The sequence below is a fragment of the Protomyctophum parallelum genome (assembly GCF_964188405.1).
Source record: "Protomyctophum parallelum genome assembly, chromosome: 7".
Classification (NCBI taxonomy): Eukaryota; Metazoa; Chordata; class Actinopteri; order Myctophiformes; family Myctophidae; genus Protomyctophum; species Protomyctophum parallelum.
This window is the reverse complement of record NC_139705.1, coordinates 11571346-11590501: the sequence shown is the minus strand read 5'-3', so window position 1 is coordinate 11590501 and position 19156 is coordinate 11571346. Positions and strand designations below refer to the sequence as shown.

The window sequence follows — 19156 nt, the reverse complement described above, 5'->3', positions numbered from 1 at the left end:
GGTGGAGTGCCAAAGCTGACAGTCTGTAGGAGGGATTGGGAGCATTATAGATCACTAGCAGACAGATGTCCAATCTTGCCCCGACGCTGACTCACATACCAACCCTGAAAACCAAACTGTTTCCTGGTGGAATTTAAGCTGCTCTTTTTCAGCACAACAGTGTCAGCTCACGTAAACACAGCACAGCACATTGAATTATATAGGCCTGGGCTCTAAGGTTCCACCGTTATTGTCCTCATATTAGCTGCTTGCGATAGCCTTATATACCATATCTGCATCGACTGCTAAGCCCCCCCCCCCATTTACATGCATAACAAAGTATGCATTGTTAGGAGTATTTCAAGCACTACTACTACAAAATGCTTGAAATGTCAAATAGGAAATAAACAATAATCATGCTCTAGAATGAGAAGCACATGAGCAGACAGTGGAAACAGATTCCTTTTAGGTCAAAGAGTTCGTTTCCATAAATTTTAGATCTGAATCTTTGAGAGAGGGGAGAACAATAGGCCTACCTATTCCAAAACATTGTAACAGACTCAGCATAGAAAAATCCGCATCGGACTTTAGCCATCGATGAAAATCATACAATCAGTAAGTACAGCTAACCTGTAACCTGTATTCATAATCTTTGATGAGGTATAGAGTATTGTATTATTTGACAAGAACAACCAATAAAAGATAAACGTTTGAATCTAACTTACTTTTCTGAGAAAATGTATATCAAAATGTTGTTCACTCATTTCCATGACATCTACAACAATAACCATAAGAGGGGCACCCACTGGCCTAGCGGTCCAGGCATGCAACATATAGGCTCTGGCCTGACAGAACTTTGTGTGTTCGAGTCCCGTTCATGACTTTGCTGCATGTCTCTCCCCTTCTCTCTCTCTCTCTTTCCGGTCCGTCTTCACTGTAACTATCAATAAAGGCACAAAAGCCAAAAAACTAAACAAACAAAACAATAACCATAACAAGTTTCAACACTGCGAAGGTAAGTGTGTGACGTCACTGCCGTGTGAGTGTGTGTGGGTGTAGTGTGTAAGATGGTGTTGTGGGTGTTGCAATAGCGACGTAGCTGTTGTGGCTTTGGGTTTCTTGCCATGTGTTGGGTACAACTTCTCCAATATAGAATAGATTGTACGTTTTGTGCCATTACAGTCTTGTACCATGTATAATCATATAGTGAGGAATTAAGACACTGAATTTAATATAACTTTCAAATGCATGCGTGTTGGAAAAAGCTAAATAGAGTTCAATAATCAAGATACTATACAGTAATGTTGTTCCTCAACAAGGCTCCTCAACTTATGTAACTTAAATAGCACTTTATATAGACATAACACTCACACTATTGTGTATACACTATAGTTCCATTAGATAGATATTCCACTGTTCTACTGTTCTTAAGCTTACGTATGATTCATGATGCCTATTTTTATGTATTTGATGTATTACCATGTTTTTTGTTCTTGCTTACTGTAAATCGCTCTGGATTAGATTATTGGAGTGTCTGCTAAATGCCTAAATTGTAAATTGTTACCCCCCTATATCACATATGACAAATATTCTGACAAATGTTTAGGTTATGATTACATGGTGTTTTTCCACACATTAAGACTAATATGTACGTTTGGAACGAGCTTTAAACAAAGGCTTATATTACAAAAAAGAAAAGGTTCAGGATGGCAGATTGTTCCCAGCAATAATATAGTAATTTATTATGATCGTGTTCATAACATCTGACAAAATAATTTATCACATAATAATTAGGACTATGGATTCAGCTATTAGCCTCCTATAGCATGATAAGAATTATAGCCTTCCAGTACGAGGCAAATGGGACCCAATACTGAATACTGTGCGTGCAGCGTGAGTGAGTGTTGACATCAGACTTGGGCAACCCAAGAGATCTGAGGCTTGGATGAATGCATACACATTAAATGAATATTGCACATGTGTTAAATGCTGCCAGAGAGCAGATGACTGGCAGTGCATTGCCAAGAGAAGGCATCATTGTCTAGCGTGAATAAATTGCGTTTCTCTGCTGCACTAAACAAGTGTCATGCTCCAGTAAACAGAATCAAACACTTTCAGCATCTGTTGTCTTTAACTCGCCCTTTGTTTTCTGGCTTGTGCCGTGGTAGTTAATGATTTCCTCAAGATCCCCATTTTCAACGTGATTTGCATGTCTGAAATGCTTTGCTGAGCAGAGCACGGCACACAAAGGGATGCCGTTGTCCATTTGAATCCAAACCACGATCGGCGTGTGTGCAGCCCTGAGATCTGGTTTCGTCAAGGAGGTTGATCGAGGCAAAACAGACAAGGTAACAGCACTCCGCCTTTCACTACCCTCTTGTTTACATATCTGGATTGTGCAGTCATCTCTTCCAGAGGAGGCACCGCCAGCAAAAACAATTACCCCCACCCGCGCACAAGCCACTCACTCACTCACTCACTCACTGGGTCTGCCCTGCTTGACAATGAATCCCATTAGATCCCTCTCCGAATTAACACTAGTTAACTTAAAACACTGACACGCATCAAGCCAAGTCATTAGCCTGTCTTTTAGCAGAAAAAAAACTGGAATGATTTGCCGGTTCAAAGAGATCATCTCCCTACACGCTGCCTAGGGCAGCCCTTCCCGTCTACCTCATTATTTTTGGAAGAACAAGGCCAGTGATGAATCTAGTTGGATTAAATGGAAGGTGCTTTCATTATGACCAGGCTCATGTGTGGCATGGGAGCAGAGTGGAGTACTTTAAGCCGGTCTCCTTACAGAAAACAAAAAGAAGTGCAGTAGCTAGCCGGGCTAAATAAGACAGACAGATCTCACTCACCTAAAATGTAATATCAAAGTGGCATTGTTAGGCTGCTACACACAGACAGACCCACTGAACTGCAGAGAGAAAGGTCTGTCACATGTTTGTGGATACTAGCACAGGTGACAATCACCTTTAGTGATAAAGACATTCATGCCCGTTTATATATTGATTTATTGAATACTTTATTAGTGAGAAATGTAAACAGCATGTGGTACATGAAGGCTATAAGGATATCACAAAAAAGGTCCTGGGGACTTGTTTCCATTGTGGTCCCATGTATTCAATTCATCAACATAGCATTAAAACAACAACAACACAATAATACATGTCATCAACAACATCTCCAGATGTGATAGTCTGCAATGCTTCACTGTTTCAATACTGCATGGAATGAGACTGTCTGTGTGTTTTCCCGTTTATGTTGCCAGGGCGACAAATGAAAAGCAGAGTTACCCACACAACTAATCAAATAAGTGAGTGACAAAAAGTCAATATTTTCTCATTGTGTGGACAAGCAATATATCTGCACAGTAACAGCCTATGCTTAGGGGATTAGGAGCACTATTCTCAGAGCATTATTCGCCTAATGTGTCAATAATCTGGCTCTGCCTGGCTTTTAAAGCCAGTGTCAATAAAGAGGTAGCGTGAAAAGGGGCATTTACCAAGTACCCACTAAATCACCAATGCACTAGTTACAGTCTAGTGATGATGTGTTCAACAATAAATGTTCCGCCTCATCTTGCAATGTTTGAAAGGCAGCAAAATAAGACAAGACTACAAGAGCCGTTTTCCATGCTATTTAATCCATGTTCTGCCCCTGCGTAATACACTAAACCCGCTATTTGTGTTTAATTCGCCGTTTTGTAATAATTTAAAAGAAATAGCGGACACGCTATGAAGACGTAACCGGAAATCAACCAACCGCCGGCTTGCAAGGGCTTCTGAGAAGGTTGTAAAAGGTATTAAACAATATCATTCTACAGGAGGTCAAAGACAGAAGAACAAACAAATGGATATATGGATATCTACAGCATTATGCACTTCAGAGAATTCAGATGGTAACCCTATTGCTTTAGTTCCTTAGGGCTGACTTTCCCATTTTAAAAATTTCCTCATTTGACAACATAGACAAATAGCCTGCTTTTGATTACATCCTTGACTAAAGAGTACCCTAAATGCAAAGTAGGGCAAACGTCATTCCACACAACCAGCTTAATATAAGCAAGATCAATGAGTAAATTTATCAGCAAATATTACCATTCGCTGCTGGCAAGTAATCATTAAGGAATGGCACCGATGCATTATTCAGCGGCTAATGTATAATTCAGACGTAACAGCGTATTCTATGCATAAATAAAGCTGTGATACATTTATGCACATTAAATGTTTACTCGCTAAAATAGGATATGACAGCGCAGCATGCATGCTTTCCCGCCGCTGTGTGATTATTTGTTTCCATTCCTGATGATGCAGGAACAATCGGTGGACAGCCTACTCATCATACAGCCAACACTAAATGGACAGACAACTGATCCAGCATCGCCAACTACTGTATATCATTTATTTGGTGGAGAAAAAAAACCAAAGGATGTATTTGGGTGTGGTTGGATACTAAAGCCTTGAGAAAGCCTTGATGGGCAAAACGTTGTCGTTTTGTTAAAATAAAGAAAAGACAGGGAGAAAACCGTGTGCATATCGTGTGCGGACATTGCTCTTTTTATTCATTGGATACTAAAGCCCCACGGTGCTTACCCATGCTGGCTTTGTTGTAATAAGGAAATGAAAATGAAGGCCGTTCAATAAAACTGTACATTAGAGCGCTTTCTACGCACGGCATCACATTTTCTGGCACGCCCCTCCAGCACATATTTCACCATTTATGTACCGTCACTTTATCCCCCCTTGCACTTCTGGGATAAAGATCAGAGATGTTTAAATTTCATTGCGGGATTGCAGAGGTGCACGAGTCGCCCGGGCTCAGCTCTCCCCACCAGTGTAAAACAACGGTGTCAGAGGGGCAGTCAAACAGTGAGGACACGGAGGCGTTGAGGACAGCCAGGCTCCATCTGACAGAGCTCTGAGCAGGCAAAGCAGGGGGGCCTGTGGGGACTGCCATATCCCACTTTATGACCATGCACTGAATTAACAAGGCCAGATGTCCCCCCCCCCCCACCCCCCCCCCCCTTCCCACTTAACATGTGTGAAAGTGCCCTCCGACGGGCTCAGCTGCCAGGGTGTACAGACAGAGGGGGGGGGGGAAGAGAGAGAGAGAGAGAGAGAGAGAGAGAGAGAGAGAGAGAGAGAGAGAGAGAGAGAGAGAGAGAGGGGGACACGGACGGACGGACAGATAGGCTTATTTTCAATTATCCCAATTTCCCACTATTCGTTGGCTCTTGAGGTTTATGTTAATTAAACATGTCGTTTGTATATGCAGTTATGCACACAAGTTAGTATTAGATGGAATTTTCTATGACAAATCAAAGCACCTCTTCACTCCATAACCCCTTGCGCATGCAGACGCGCGCACAAACTCACGCACACACAGTCACACACACACACACACCATACAATCTAAAATGAATCACTGAGCAAGACCGTCTACTACGCCCACAGGTTAATTACTGCCAAAATGTAACAAGCCATCCCAGGTCTTCCATTTAGCAACAGAAAAAGTAAAACATCCTAAAGAATCAACTTTATAATGAAAAAAATTACTCTGACACATTTAACATTGGTCCTCAAAACCCAGAGTATGGCTTAGGATAGGGGGGATGAAAATTGCTCCAACAATGCCATGGAAAGCCATGACTTCTCATTGATTTTCCGCCTGCCTTTATGACCAGACCGCTCTCAGATTTCTGTATTGTAGGGGGTGAGAGACGGGTTGGTGAATGTGAGCTGTACCTTTGAGGGGGTGAGAAACGTGCATTGAGCCGGTCCAAAGGCCTGGGGTTTTGAATTCATCTACCCTGAATGGCGTGCCCAAGTTGATCTGGTGGATCAACGATCGAAGAGTCTTGTGAAAGGTCTTTCTGCCATAGGTCAAACAAACCCCATCCGTTATTCATATTGCTCATTAATAATGCAAATATTTCTTTGTTATTACATTGTAATACATTTGAAATACTCTTTACGAAACTATTTAAGGGACATATAATCCCGTCAGGCTTAGTGACTAGAAACTGCCTTTCTCTGAATCTCTATGAATTACATCATTCCGTTAATATACAGGTGAAAGAAACAACCGCTGCTGAACGTTTTTCTGTTAGCCAGGATCCACCATTACCCCAACATAGAGAAGAGAGTGGGGGGAAAGGGGGGGGGGGGGGCACAACACACCAACATGGTGCAATTCCACTGAGGGCCATCATGTGAGTAGATTAAATAACATTTTTCCAGTGCCTTGTCAAACATTCAGCTGCAACGAGACAGCAGTTACAACCCCACCATCTATGAAGCTTCTCCCTCTGTCAGGAGAGAAGCAGTCTCTTTGATCCAGCATGTGTGTGTGTGTGTGTGTGTGTGTGTGTGTGTGTGTGTGTGTGTGTGTGTGTGTGTGTGTGTGTGTGTGTGTGTGTGTGAGAATGCTTGCTAGCATTCTGAACCGCGACGCTTCTGAACCCGCTTAGTGGCGAGACTTGTTTGTGATGGGAGGTGACTCACACACAGCTACTATTGCTTCCCAGGATTTTACATGAATCGACAACACAAACAGCGTACTGAGCCAGATCAAATTACACATCAGATTTCCTTTCCCACAAACATGGGGCACAGCCTACTGCAAATGAAGATGTGCCACGATGGGGAGAAGCACAACGGGGAAGAATACATAATTAAGATTTAGGTTTCCATCTTTTTTTCATCTGCCAGTGTGGTTACATAGCAAAACGATCAAGTGCTCAATGCCCTCTTAATATGTACAACTCCATTAAGAGGATTGACCACTTCCGCCCCAACTCAATCCACAGCAGTGTAAAACTAAATGGATTAATGGATGCCCTACCTCCGGAGGTGATATCTCCCAATTCAAAATGTTTCCTCATCACGGAGATGAGAATCAGAAACAAAAGCAAAACACATGTAAGCCTAACCACTATTACATTGATCCCCAACTATAATAGTTCATCCGAGCAATAGATCAGTGTGGTTACACAGGCTACATCGTCACCCTAAAGCTATGTTTTAGGGACACACTGATCGGTCGTGATGGGTTTCAACCGTGGACAGCAGCGAGTGGCAGAGACGGGGGTAGAGCTCTCTGGTTGGCTGCCTAGGTAGCAGAGGTAGCTTAGTCTAGTTTGTCTGCTTATCGCATACAGAGTAGACTGTATGCTATCATGTCACTGCATCGCACTGATGTTGCTCAAGTGTGTGTGACTGAGCTCTTGTGGCTCTCATTTAAACACCAAAAGAAGGAAAGAAAGTGTACAATTAGTTGTCAGATTTTCTCCAAACACAAATATAAATGAATACTAAGTGTATACGCTGATATTTGACCACCCAATACCATAAGCACAATGTGTCATTCTTTTGTCTATTCTTTGTATTGAAGGTGGTGCCTGGCCATGCATTCAGAAAGAAATGTCAATCATCATCAACATTGGCCATCATCTTCAGTTTAAAAGTGCTTTATTTATAACATAAAATGTGACAGCTTGAACAAATATCTATAAACCAGATGTAGGCATATTTGTCAGTGCAATGCAGAAACATAATTGCCTTGATGCAACAAGAACAACAATTGTCAGCTGGACCCACCCGACACAATAGTGGTGGTCCTAGTCAGGATGGTGGTCCCTGGGTCAAAATCAGTTGAAAATTTGCTCTAAGGCAAAGTCCTTATAATGGTCTGTTTGTCTGATTGAATATGAATACTACAATTTGCAAACAGGACAGCAAGTACAATTACTCAAGCAATGCTAAAAGCATAACACAAACTAGAAAAAGTGCCCCTCAGGGCACAGGTCTCCACCAGGCATTTCTTCCTCCTAGCCTAGCCTAGCGGGAATATGCTTGCACAGTGTCACCGCAATTGGCTGCATTCATGTTTTGCGGCATTTTGTACAAAACGGGCCACTCCTGTAAACTTTGGAAGCAAATCTTAGCCAATAAGGATGGAATATCAGAAATCCAACAGACCCGCGTCTTGATTGCATGACTATAGAGATCATGTGTACAGATTAGCGTGAAATTTGGATAAAATCTGAAGTAATATAACAAAATGTGTTTTACATATGTCGGCCTCCTGGTGGCGCTATAAAGAGCAGATGTGAAATACAGGGCAAAGGTTTTTCCTTGGCCTCTAGAGTGTGCATACAAAGTTTTACACAGATCGGTACAGTTATAGGTAAAATCACGAATAGACCAGTTATAGTGCCACCATGAGGCTGATTTGAGAAGTTTCAAGTTGCATGTGTCACTTGGCCTAGTGGGAATGTGCATGCACAATTTCACGGAAATCACACGATGCGTTCATGATTTGCGGCATTTTGTTCAAAACGGAGCACTCATGCAAACTTTGGATGCCAATCTTAGCCAATCAGGATGTATTATGAAAAATCTGAAATACCAGTTTGGTTGAATGGCCATAGAGACTAGAGAGACTGTGTACCAATTTGCATGATGTTTGGACAGAATCTGTAGGTGTAATGTCAAAGAATGTGTTTTGCAAATATCTGCCTCCTGGTGGCACTATAATAGGCCCATGTGAAAATGTGGGGCAGAGTTTCAGCTGTGGTATCCAGGGAGTGTTTGGCTGCAATCAAGCCAATGATGCCAGAGATTAGCTGTTCACAGACGGACACACGCACGCACACGGACGGACGCACAGACAGACGGAGTGCAAAACATACTCTCCCCATGCGTTTGGCTGGTTGTGATCCTATGTATCCCATGCATAATCAAAACATACAAGACACAATACAAATAATCATCAATACCACAAATACATCAATAATCGGCCGTCACGCCTCGTGACATGCTCCATATATGGCCACCAGTCCGTCACGCCTCGTGACACGCTCCATATATGGCCACCAGTCTCCACCTAGCCTCGAGTGCACATTCTCCAACTAAATCATAGAACAATGGATAAAAATGGAGGATAGATTCACCATTTTATCAATTGAAAATTATGATTATGACTCTGAGGATGAACTTCTACTTGAACAGAAATACTTGAATTTCTACTAAGCATTCTAACTATTAATTTATTGAACAATGACCTTTAAGCTAAATATGGCTGTGTGCGCATCGCACTGCCGTCGGGTGCAGGCACGCACTGTTTATTGTTTTAACATTAAACAAGAAATATATGATCACCCAAAATACTTTAAACCCATGTGCCTATGTCCTGTAGGCCCCCTGTTGTGCATGCTTAAATAATTTGAGAAATCATGGCAATAAAGACATTCACTGCACATGTTCATATGTTGAACACATGAACATGTGCTTTAAAATAAGCCATATTTTTCACACCTTCCAACCAACTGATCTCCCGACTTCATTCTACTAACAGTTAGGGTTGTCCCCGACTCAGTATTTATCTAGTACAGAGCTACAGCTGTGTGTGGACATCTCTCTTTTCCGCAGCGCTACATTAGCCCACATGAGATAACTAACACCACTCACCTAAGCAAGTTTGACACACTTCCAAATTGTGTACACTGTTTAAGTCACAGGAGGATGGTTTTCATACCATATGAACTTTAGCCAAAATCTTGCTTGATGATCTGAACAGCGTCATAGTAGCTTAGCTGCAACAGAAGTAGTATTTCCTCTCAAAACATCAGATTTCAAAATAAGAGCGTCTCGTAATATGATTATTCAACTGCTTTTATTTTTAAGTCTACAGAATACTGACAGGAAGTAGATTAACTAAATTGGAAGTACATGACAGTGATGACGCATCACACCTGTGTGAAATGAGGGGCACTCTTATCATCGTACATCTCATCTCAGACGTAAAATAGACATGCTCAAACACTATGACTATGAGAATTTAATGTTTGTGGACAAAAATAGACACTAAGCCGATTTGCTCGGACATTACGACGTTAAATTCTCCATTCATTGTCAATGGGAATTTGTGTTGGACGGAAATCTACACTAATAGCTGAATATATGAGGGGCTAGCACCCCACAAAAAGGAATCATTTAAAAAAAACTGTTACCATAGACTGAAATCAAATAGTTTGCGTCGACTGAGGGGGTCTTCGACTGACTATTCGAAAGCCTATGTAGTAGTCTGGTCAACAAAGTTTAGTGTGTAGCCTGCATAAAACAGATGTATGTATGTGTGTGTGTGTGTGTGTGTGGGGGGGGGGGGGGGGGGGGGGTTATTGTATGTAGCAAGTGGCTAGGTCACAGTTTCCACTAACCTAGATGTCAACCATCAAAAGCCTCAATGCCTCATAATTAGAGTGCTCCAAATCCCCCTCCCCCTCTAACCAGTCAGCAATGTATGAGAACTAAGAAGCCATCTGGGGGTTCTCCTCCCTTAACATTTTTACACCCCATGTGTTAATGATAACTAAAGATAAGGGGCCATGCATGAATGCAATGAGACTGTATCACTCCTCATCAGATAAGAGAATCCCAATGAAAAGCCTCCCATTTTGCAGTTGCAAAAAAAGTGCTAATCTGGTAGACATTTGTTCAGGGTACCTTTGAACTCAGTGACAGTGCAAACAAAGGGGCTGCCATGGTCACTACCACTGCAAACACAACAATTAACATTTGCATTTCCTGGTACATGCTATTTAACAAAATCAAATGAGTGTGTACAGTGCACATAACCAGGTCCCTTTCATGTGATTCTGGGGGCCTGAGATGTCCTTTTTAACCACCCCCCTCATCCATTATCAGGAGTCCTTGTGCCATGCATTAGCCGAGGCAGTGTCGTCCCACTCAAGTGGATTAATCACATCTGAATCATTAAGCTAGAGGTCACTTCTCAGTTAGCAGGGGACAGAGAATATGGCAAAGGAAGCTAGGCATGGTGAAGATTAGCTCCTGACAATTAGCAGAGCAACATCTGAATCTGTGTAAGTCGTTTTTATTTGACAGATGAGGGTATAATCACTTACACCCCCCCCCCCCCCCCTCTTCATTTTGAATCTAACTTCACGAATACAGCAATCTTTGTGTGTGATTATGTATAGTTTGTATACTCTATGTATGTATGTACGTATGTATTATGAATTGCCTTTTTATCGTGCTTTTCTAAGTGCTCAAAGCGCTTTACAATGGTGAAGCGGCAAATGGTGGCAAGCTCACACCGACCAACTCATTGTAGGCCAGGGTGCAGTGTCTTGCCCAAGGACACTTCGACATGTCGACAGGAGGAGCTGGGATTCGAACCACTGACCCAGGGATGTATGTACTGTATGTATGAATGTATGTAGTGTACTATACGTATTGTAACGTATTGTGACCATTTCGGGCCGTCACAGTGTGTACATAAGTGACGAATGTCCCAAGTACCACGGAGACCATGTACAACAGACCATGGTCACCGTCACGTGAATATTAACCATGTCCAATTTTACAGCAATTTAAGTAAACAAATAGCCCCTATTCCACTATATAACCGGGAAACATTAGATAAGCGCGAGAGAAATAACTAAGTCTGCTTTCAAATCCCAAAGTAGCCCCGCCCCCAAATCTTGCTCTTTTTAACAACAGGCCAGGCAGGCACACACACTGTCACACAGACACACACACCATTCCCCCACAGTGCATGATGGCTGCATGTGCTCAGGCCAGAGTTCATAGCCTCTGGGGTGCCAAAGAGGGAAGTCAAGTTAATTTGGTGGTCCTTCAACAGTTTGCAACTAGCAACACAATGAGTCTCCCTTGCAGACCCCCCCACACACAACACAACTTTTTAATACCACTTTATGACACAAGCTAGGCTATAAAACCAACAGCCTATCCTTTGTGAAACTTGGGGAATTCCCCCCAAATGTAAGCGTGACTAACTCATCAAGAGAGTTCTCAATTTTGTTTTACTGTCTGAAACACTTTTCCTCCAGGCTGACAACACATGCACGCGCGCGCACACACACACACACACACACACACAGTTGTAACAGTGTAACGAACTACAGTGATAGTAGTTTGCAATGCGACAAACGTGGCGTTTAAAACCCATGTCTCGTCACGTCAGGTTCATTATTCTTCTCACGTCAGCTAAACAATTAGTCGTTGAAAACATTCTTAGGACACTTGCTGGGTCACGAAGCTCTGTGCTGTACACACACTGACACTGCACAGACGAGAGAACTCAGCGGAACAGCCAAGTTTTACAACAATGCAGACAACTTTCCAGCTCGCCGGAGCTTACTCCAAAAATATGTCACTTGACTTGAGGTCACACGCGTATCCCCCTTCTGAGTTTTATCTAAATGATCACGCGTTTCGCTTAAACTGTAAAACGCAACTTGTGCTATAATCATCTCCATTGCAGACATTCCATCTCTTTAATGTCCCCCACACATTGCTGCCCCCTCCTCCTCCCAATCTTTCCTTTTTTTGTATTCAACTACTCACCCGCCAGTCTGGTGTTTTCAAGAGATCCAAAGCGACCGCTGCAAACTTCAAAACAATCCTTGCCCGGAATGACCCACCGAACTTTTTTGTCCTGGGCCAAATCCAAGATACCCAGGGTGAATGGGACGATCATGCGAACACAGGCACTTTATCCTTTTTATTAAAACCCGCTGCTCGTACAGAGAGAGAGAGAGTGAGAGACAACAAGCACTTGCTCTCAACAAAAGACGGTTTCACTTTACTAATATATTCTCGTACAAATCACCAAGGCACTCTTCAACGCGAAAACACACGTCCGCTGCTATTCCATTTCGCAGTGTTGTTGCTCCCCCGATAGTGTCCACATTAAAAAAAAAGTACACACACACACACACACAAGCGCTCTAGTTGGAAGGATAGGAAATCAGTGAGTTCGCCGTTTACAGGCTCCGCTTCCTTTTTCCACACACACACTCTCACACACACACACACACTCACACACACACCCCCATACTCTCTCTCACACACGCGTTCTCCCCCTCTCCTCTCCCTCGCTCTCATATGCGCACACTCCACGTTCAGCCGATCACTCCCTGCGTCTATGTAACCCCCCTTCAGCTGTTCAACAGACGCATCCACATGGCTGACCTACTCTTTCTTTATCCAGACACTAGTGAAGGAGAATTACCCCCCCCCCCCCCCCCCACCACCACCACCACACAAAAAAACCGAGCGAAACAAAAACATGGACTGGATTCAAATTATCGTCGGGACAAAGGGAGCAGGCAGTGGGGCTCCTGATTGATGGAAACCCACGAGGGGATGAGGTGTTTGTAAAACTGCACCAGGAAGATTAATCTATCTAAATATACATGTGAATAACAAACACCAAAGAGATCACGTCAAAGCAATAGTAGCATTTATAGCTATGCACATATAGCAATATTAGCTTAATTAATACGTAATGTTAATTGTATTACCAGACAATCAGATTCTGGTAATAATTGATCAATGATTCTAAGACAAAACACTAAATCTTCAGAAAAATAACGCTACACTAGAGGCAGGCAATTGAATGCTGCTCAAGCTTGTCGAGCACATTTGCATTTTAGATAATGAATTAATTAGTCACCCCGCCCATTAAAATGGCAGGAACAAGCAGGGGAAATAATCAGAATAGTCCATTAGCAATATTTGGCAAGTTAATTTGGGTGGATTTAATGGCTACGTTAGCCTACACATCATCATCAAATGTGATCCCTGTGTTCAATGTCTGAGTACTCAGCGCTTTGTAATTTTTGATTATAAAGATACAGCTCCATTCCTCTTCATCTAAATCCTCTCAGACTTAATGGAAAATCTGACAAATCTCCCCACACATAATACGAGAAGCTGGAAAACAAAGACTGGCCACATTAAGTTATAAATTAATAGAACAATTTTCATTCTACTAAGCAAGTAGCTTGACACATTTTCATTGTCTAAAACATGATATTGGATCCCTGTCAAAATCCAATTAACCAAAGCAAATAGCCAGCACATTGGGCTCTTTGGCACTGAAGCCAACCATGGGGGCAAGGGAGACAGGCAGAGAGGATCAATAGAAATCGAGTTGAGGGTGGTTATGTGGGGGTGCTTCATTGTGCTACAACCCATGTTGGCCATCTCCTTTCAATGGTGTGGAGGGAGGGGTTGTCCCCCTGTGACACAAGTGCTGGCAAACCACTTCTAGCTACTGAAGGCAACTGCCCGGAGGAGTCCAACTACACACAGTAACCCAACACCACACCAGTCACAGCTCGTCCCTTATCAGAGTTTGTACTATGCGTTACAGTGTCAAGGTTTATGGTATTTACACACACCGTCTGCCAAACTCTCCCCCCCCCCCACCCCTCTCTCTCTCATAAAATAGATCAATGATTGATGAGGTCGGCAGAAAAATACACACTGCGACTCCCCTGATTAAGATCAATTTGTCGCACACATTGTGGACATACCATACATTTGATGTCCAATAGTAACATAAGAACAAACAAATAAACAAAAAAATCACACCTGTGTGAACTGAGTGGTGCAACTCCCCTCTCCCCCTGCCTCCCCCCCCCCCCCCCCCTCGCTCACTCATTAGCAGGCAACAGTGCAGCGCTACTGTATCTCTCTGTCTCAGTTTCTGGCACAACAGCGCCCCCTTTGCCCCTACTGCTACTCATAGTCACATAGTCACATAGTGGTCACATAGTCACATAGTGGTCACATAGGTTAACACAGACATTGCTGTCCCTTGGAGTGGTTGCAACACTAAAAAAAACACAGTTTCATCGCCTCCACTATACAACAATGTCCACCGTTCCATTCAGGAGATCATTCACACATTAAAAAGAGGGATGGGGGAAATATATATATACATATATATATATATATATGGCACGCAGGAAGCTAGTCAAAAGCCACTTGGGTAGGTACTGTGGGACTTAAGCTTGGGCCAAGACTGCACTGAGGGGTGCAGTGAAATGAGTGAATCCTCTCTTTAGGTGGAACAGAGTAAAGCTGGATTGGCTGCCAGGGCAGGCTACCCTCCTCGGCAGATGAGATCCCATTATCAGGCAGACGAGAACTCCACCTCCAGGATTTCACAGCTCCTCTGTTTATCACATGGCTCTGTCAAGTTGGGCACCATTAACCGATAATGAAAGGAGACAACCGGTGCAGTTACAAGCAAAGCACTCCACATTCTACAGGCCTAAGCATGTATCTGGGAAGCTGACTGTGTCTATTCAATTCTGCTCAGCATTCAAACGTCCCATCACAATACCTTTTCCCCAAGCACCCCTTCCATAGCTACAGTGCCTTCAATCTCACAAAAACGGGTTACCCCACCCCCCTCTCCCCCTCTCTCTGAACTCAGAGGAAATGAAATGTAACAGAACCATACTTTGCTCTGGGGAGAGAAATGACACCTTTAGTTCTATTTCCTAAAGGTATTAAAAGAGGGTAAAACCTCCTTGTATGTACGAACAGAAATAGAAAGTGACTTGAGGAAATGGGAAAATAAATCAGCAGTAGCTATCACTTTCAGAAATCAATCTTTCTCTCTCATCTTAGACAATTACCGATAGTGTGGCCAAATATCAAGCGTGCAAATCAAAGGTGCTTGTCCAGCCTCATGTTTGACTGTTACATTTAGGTTTGCTGTAGGATGCTGTAGTCACTTAGGCTCATTAAATATGAATACTTAACAAAAGCAGCGGCTGACACACACTGTTTGCTTTAGCCTGATTAGCCACACTGGAGAAAAACAAGCTGCTCAGAGGCAGCAAGCGGAGAGAGAGAAACAGAAAGGGGGGAGGGGGGTGCTCGGTAATACAAATAAGTCAGCCAGTAGCTGAAACAACAGAAAAAGGTGACATGGATGAGTGAGCCAAGCTTCTGAGAGACTTGGCAAGACTCAGAGGCCCTGGCCTCTTAAGCACTCATATCTAGTAACTTCATTTAATACATTTCACCAGGGATGAGCAGACAAGTTGAAGGAAAATGAAATTGAGAGAAGAAAAGTCTTGTAAAGCAAGAGGAGAGGGGGGTGTATGTGTGTGTGCATGTTTTGGGAGAGGGTGGTTCATAAGCTCAACTTTCCTCCAACATGACTACATTTCAACAGTGTAACACGTTAACTTCCCCTCTGGCTAGACATTATCGGAAGAACACCAACATATGTGTTACACTGAACTTGTAGACCATTTATATGCATCTTCTATTTTTTATATTCTTAGGCAAAGGTAATGTATACTATAGGAACAGCAGCCTGATATTTGAAACATAACATCTCAAAGAGTACAAAGACCAGTGCTTTCCGGATATAATCGATGGGGTTTTAAAACAATGACTCTCACTCTCTCTTTGCCATGGGTCCTATACCCATAAAGAACAAAGACTGCTGCTCGAATTTACTGTTCCTCAGACAGACGGCATGTGCTGATAGCCCCCCACCCCCTTCAATCTTGGCAGGCAGGAAAAAGACTGATTTCAAATCACTCACTGCCTTTTTAGCCTTCATGGTATCTTAGGAGAGCACTTTACAAGTTGAGAGAATCCAATGGGACAATAAGGCCTTACACAACTAATTAAAACACAGACTTGGCCTAAAGGCTATTGAGAGGGGGGGGAGAGAAGCATTCAAACTACCCTCTTCTATCTCCCAACAAAGTAATTCAGGGAAATTACTCCACTAAATATGGCTAACTGCATGCTTGTGGATATGAAGTTTCCCATTAGGAGTGACCATCATTTTAGCTGAAGTACAATGAAGTCACACTACATCAATACAAAGAGAAAAACACACATAACAGGGTTTATACACCCTTCTGTATGCAAGCAAACAACCACAACCATGTCAAGGTGACAAGAGATCAGGACACCCTTTGGAGAAACTCCAGTCAGACAAAGGCAGAAACAAGCCTATTCAGGAGCTACTAATTAGGGTGCTACCTAGCAAAGCTTTATTTACCATCATTAACACAGTTGTTAAAATGTGAAGGAAGCCAAGGAATGGTATTTTACTTTAGGCAATCAGTAAAAAGCCCTGCTTCACATAGCCATCTTGTTTACACAGCTATTCAGTCACATTTGGCAGCCTCGCAATGCTCTCAAAACCCAGACACTTGTAGGCTACATATGTTTATTCTCTTTGCCAAGCTACACAAACTCAGGAGAGTGAAACTTGTTTGCAGCAGCCGTTTGGTAAAACTATTGCATATAAAGAAAACGAACACAAGCAAACAGCATTCCAGATGGAGGTAGCAGCCACCAGGTAATCAAACTGATCAAATGTTTTCTTCCTGGAACAGAGGACCATAAGAACTCTATTGCGAACTTTGATGTACACGAGCAACTGTAAACACTGCTTTTGATGTAGTTCAATACTGTTGTAGTCATAGCAGGTTATACCCTCTTAAGGGTACACAGTTTGTTTATGTGAACAAACAGACTGGACAAATTGCACACAGCATACGAAGGAGGATAGGTGGGTGCATACTCTAAATGAATAAACAAGTGGTGCATGGCGGATGGAACACATACATCGAGCACCGCAGGTGCCATTTCACTGAGCCCCAATTTTCCACAGACATTCTTGAAGCACTCACACTGTCCTATGTCTGTCTGAGTCTCTGGGCAAAACAGGACCACATTCATCGGAATAAAAGAGCAGTTCAGACTGCTACGTAGTGAACACACTGAGGAAACGGGACCGTAAGCTTTCCAAGAGGGAGAGAGAGGAGAGAGAGAGAGAGTGAGTGAGAGTGAGAAGAGAGAGAGCACTCTGATGCAAAAAGGAGGAAGTTTACATTTCAGCCAGATCCTTTTGTGAACAAAGACAGAGAAACAAAAATAAACATGGCATGCGTTTGACACAACGCTCTGGATCCAATTAGAAAAACCCCATTCCAGCAGAGTGAGAGTGTATGGTATACACATTTAAAAGCGATTGGTGGTCATAAGAGAAACTGTCCATGCTTTGCAGATGGGTTTCATGAGCATGGATCCAGGAAAGGGGGGAGAGAGAAAGGGTGTCAGTTGGGGTGTGTGATTCCTGTGCGGTTACTGTCCCCATGCTAATCTACTCAGATAGCCAGTGTCTGCTCTATTTCACAAAGAGCACATGGTTGCCTCACCTCCACAGACTGCCACCCCATGGACAAAGGGTGCAATGACAGTCAAACACTGTTGCTGTGCAAAATAAAGACGCTGCATGAGCATGTGTATTAACAACCCTTTTGACTTCATTTACACCCAGTGAATTAAGACGTAAGATACAGAGAAACTGTGCTCAATAGCTCCATGTTGGAGGGCGGGTTCTCTTCCATCTCCACCGCAATACGTCTCCAGGAATCAATTATTCTCCTCTGGTCACGCTCGACTGCTCTCAGTGTGTAAGCTAATGATTCAGCCATCTAGTTTACGGATAGATGGTGATAACTGGGATAAGCACATCTCTTGGAGGTCTGAGAAACAAGACGCTTGTTGTTGAACAACATCCTTGATTCACATTGTTGTTCTTGTTATATTTTTATTCTGTTCCAAGACAGCAGGAATAACTAAACAGAGTAAGTAAATCCTGAATGCCTGAATTAGCAGCAGTGAGAGAGGGACAAGCTCCTTAAAGAGATATGGTCTTCAAACTGTGCCATTAGATATGACCAATTTAATCGGCAGCGGATCAACAAAATCTTCAGTGGTGGAATCAGAATCGGACAGTTTGGAGATCAGTGTCGAGGTCAAGAGGAGCCACTTAACTGTGCTTTGGCCTTCCAACCCCAGCAGCTTTCAGAATAACTGCTGCGCTGAGGGAGTAGATAAAAAGCTTGGCAGCAGCCTTGCATCTAAAGATATCTGACGTTTACTAGAAAGCATTTAACGATTTATTTATGGACTTTTGAAGATACAAACTGGAAATGAATGGGAATAGATAGGAAGGTGGCTAGATATATCATTAGCCATGCTGTATTAGCTTATCCTGGGTAATGCAGATCCGGATAGATATTACAACAATGAACAAGCGACTTGGTATAAATAAACAAAGCAATAAATAATGCAGCATCAAAGCACTGTCTCTTATGCACCACATAGGTTATTCTTTACTTGATATTTTAGTTAAAACTATCATCAGAGGCTCAGTGCTGTATCTTTTAGTTTAAGAGAATTATACCATACATGACAGTGCATATACATTACAAAAATCACACCCGTGTGAAGTGAGTGTCGCTAATATATTAAAGTCTAACTCATGTTGATTAGGTGATGTAAAA

General features: G+C 42.7%; 1 protein-coding gene across 2 annotated transcripts in view; it reads right to left on the bottom strand.

Annotated features, from left to right (window-relative positions):
- The window catches only part of rerea (arginine-glutamic acid dipeptide (RE) repeats a), a 176597-nt gene that overhangs the window by 116828 nt on the left and 40613 nt on the right, over nt 1–19156 (bottom strand). Inside the window, exon 1 of one of the 2 annotated variants that reach the window (XM_083769373.1) lies at nt 12378–12852. The exons of the other annotated variant lie outside the window; for it this stretch is intronic. The gene's annotated coding sequence lies outside the window, so the exon portion shown is untranslated. Of the gene's footprint in view, nt 1–12377; nt 12853–19156 lie in introns of those variants that run through there. 2 annotated transcript variants of the gene reach the window in all.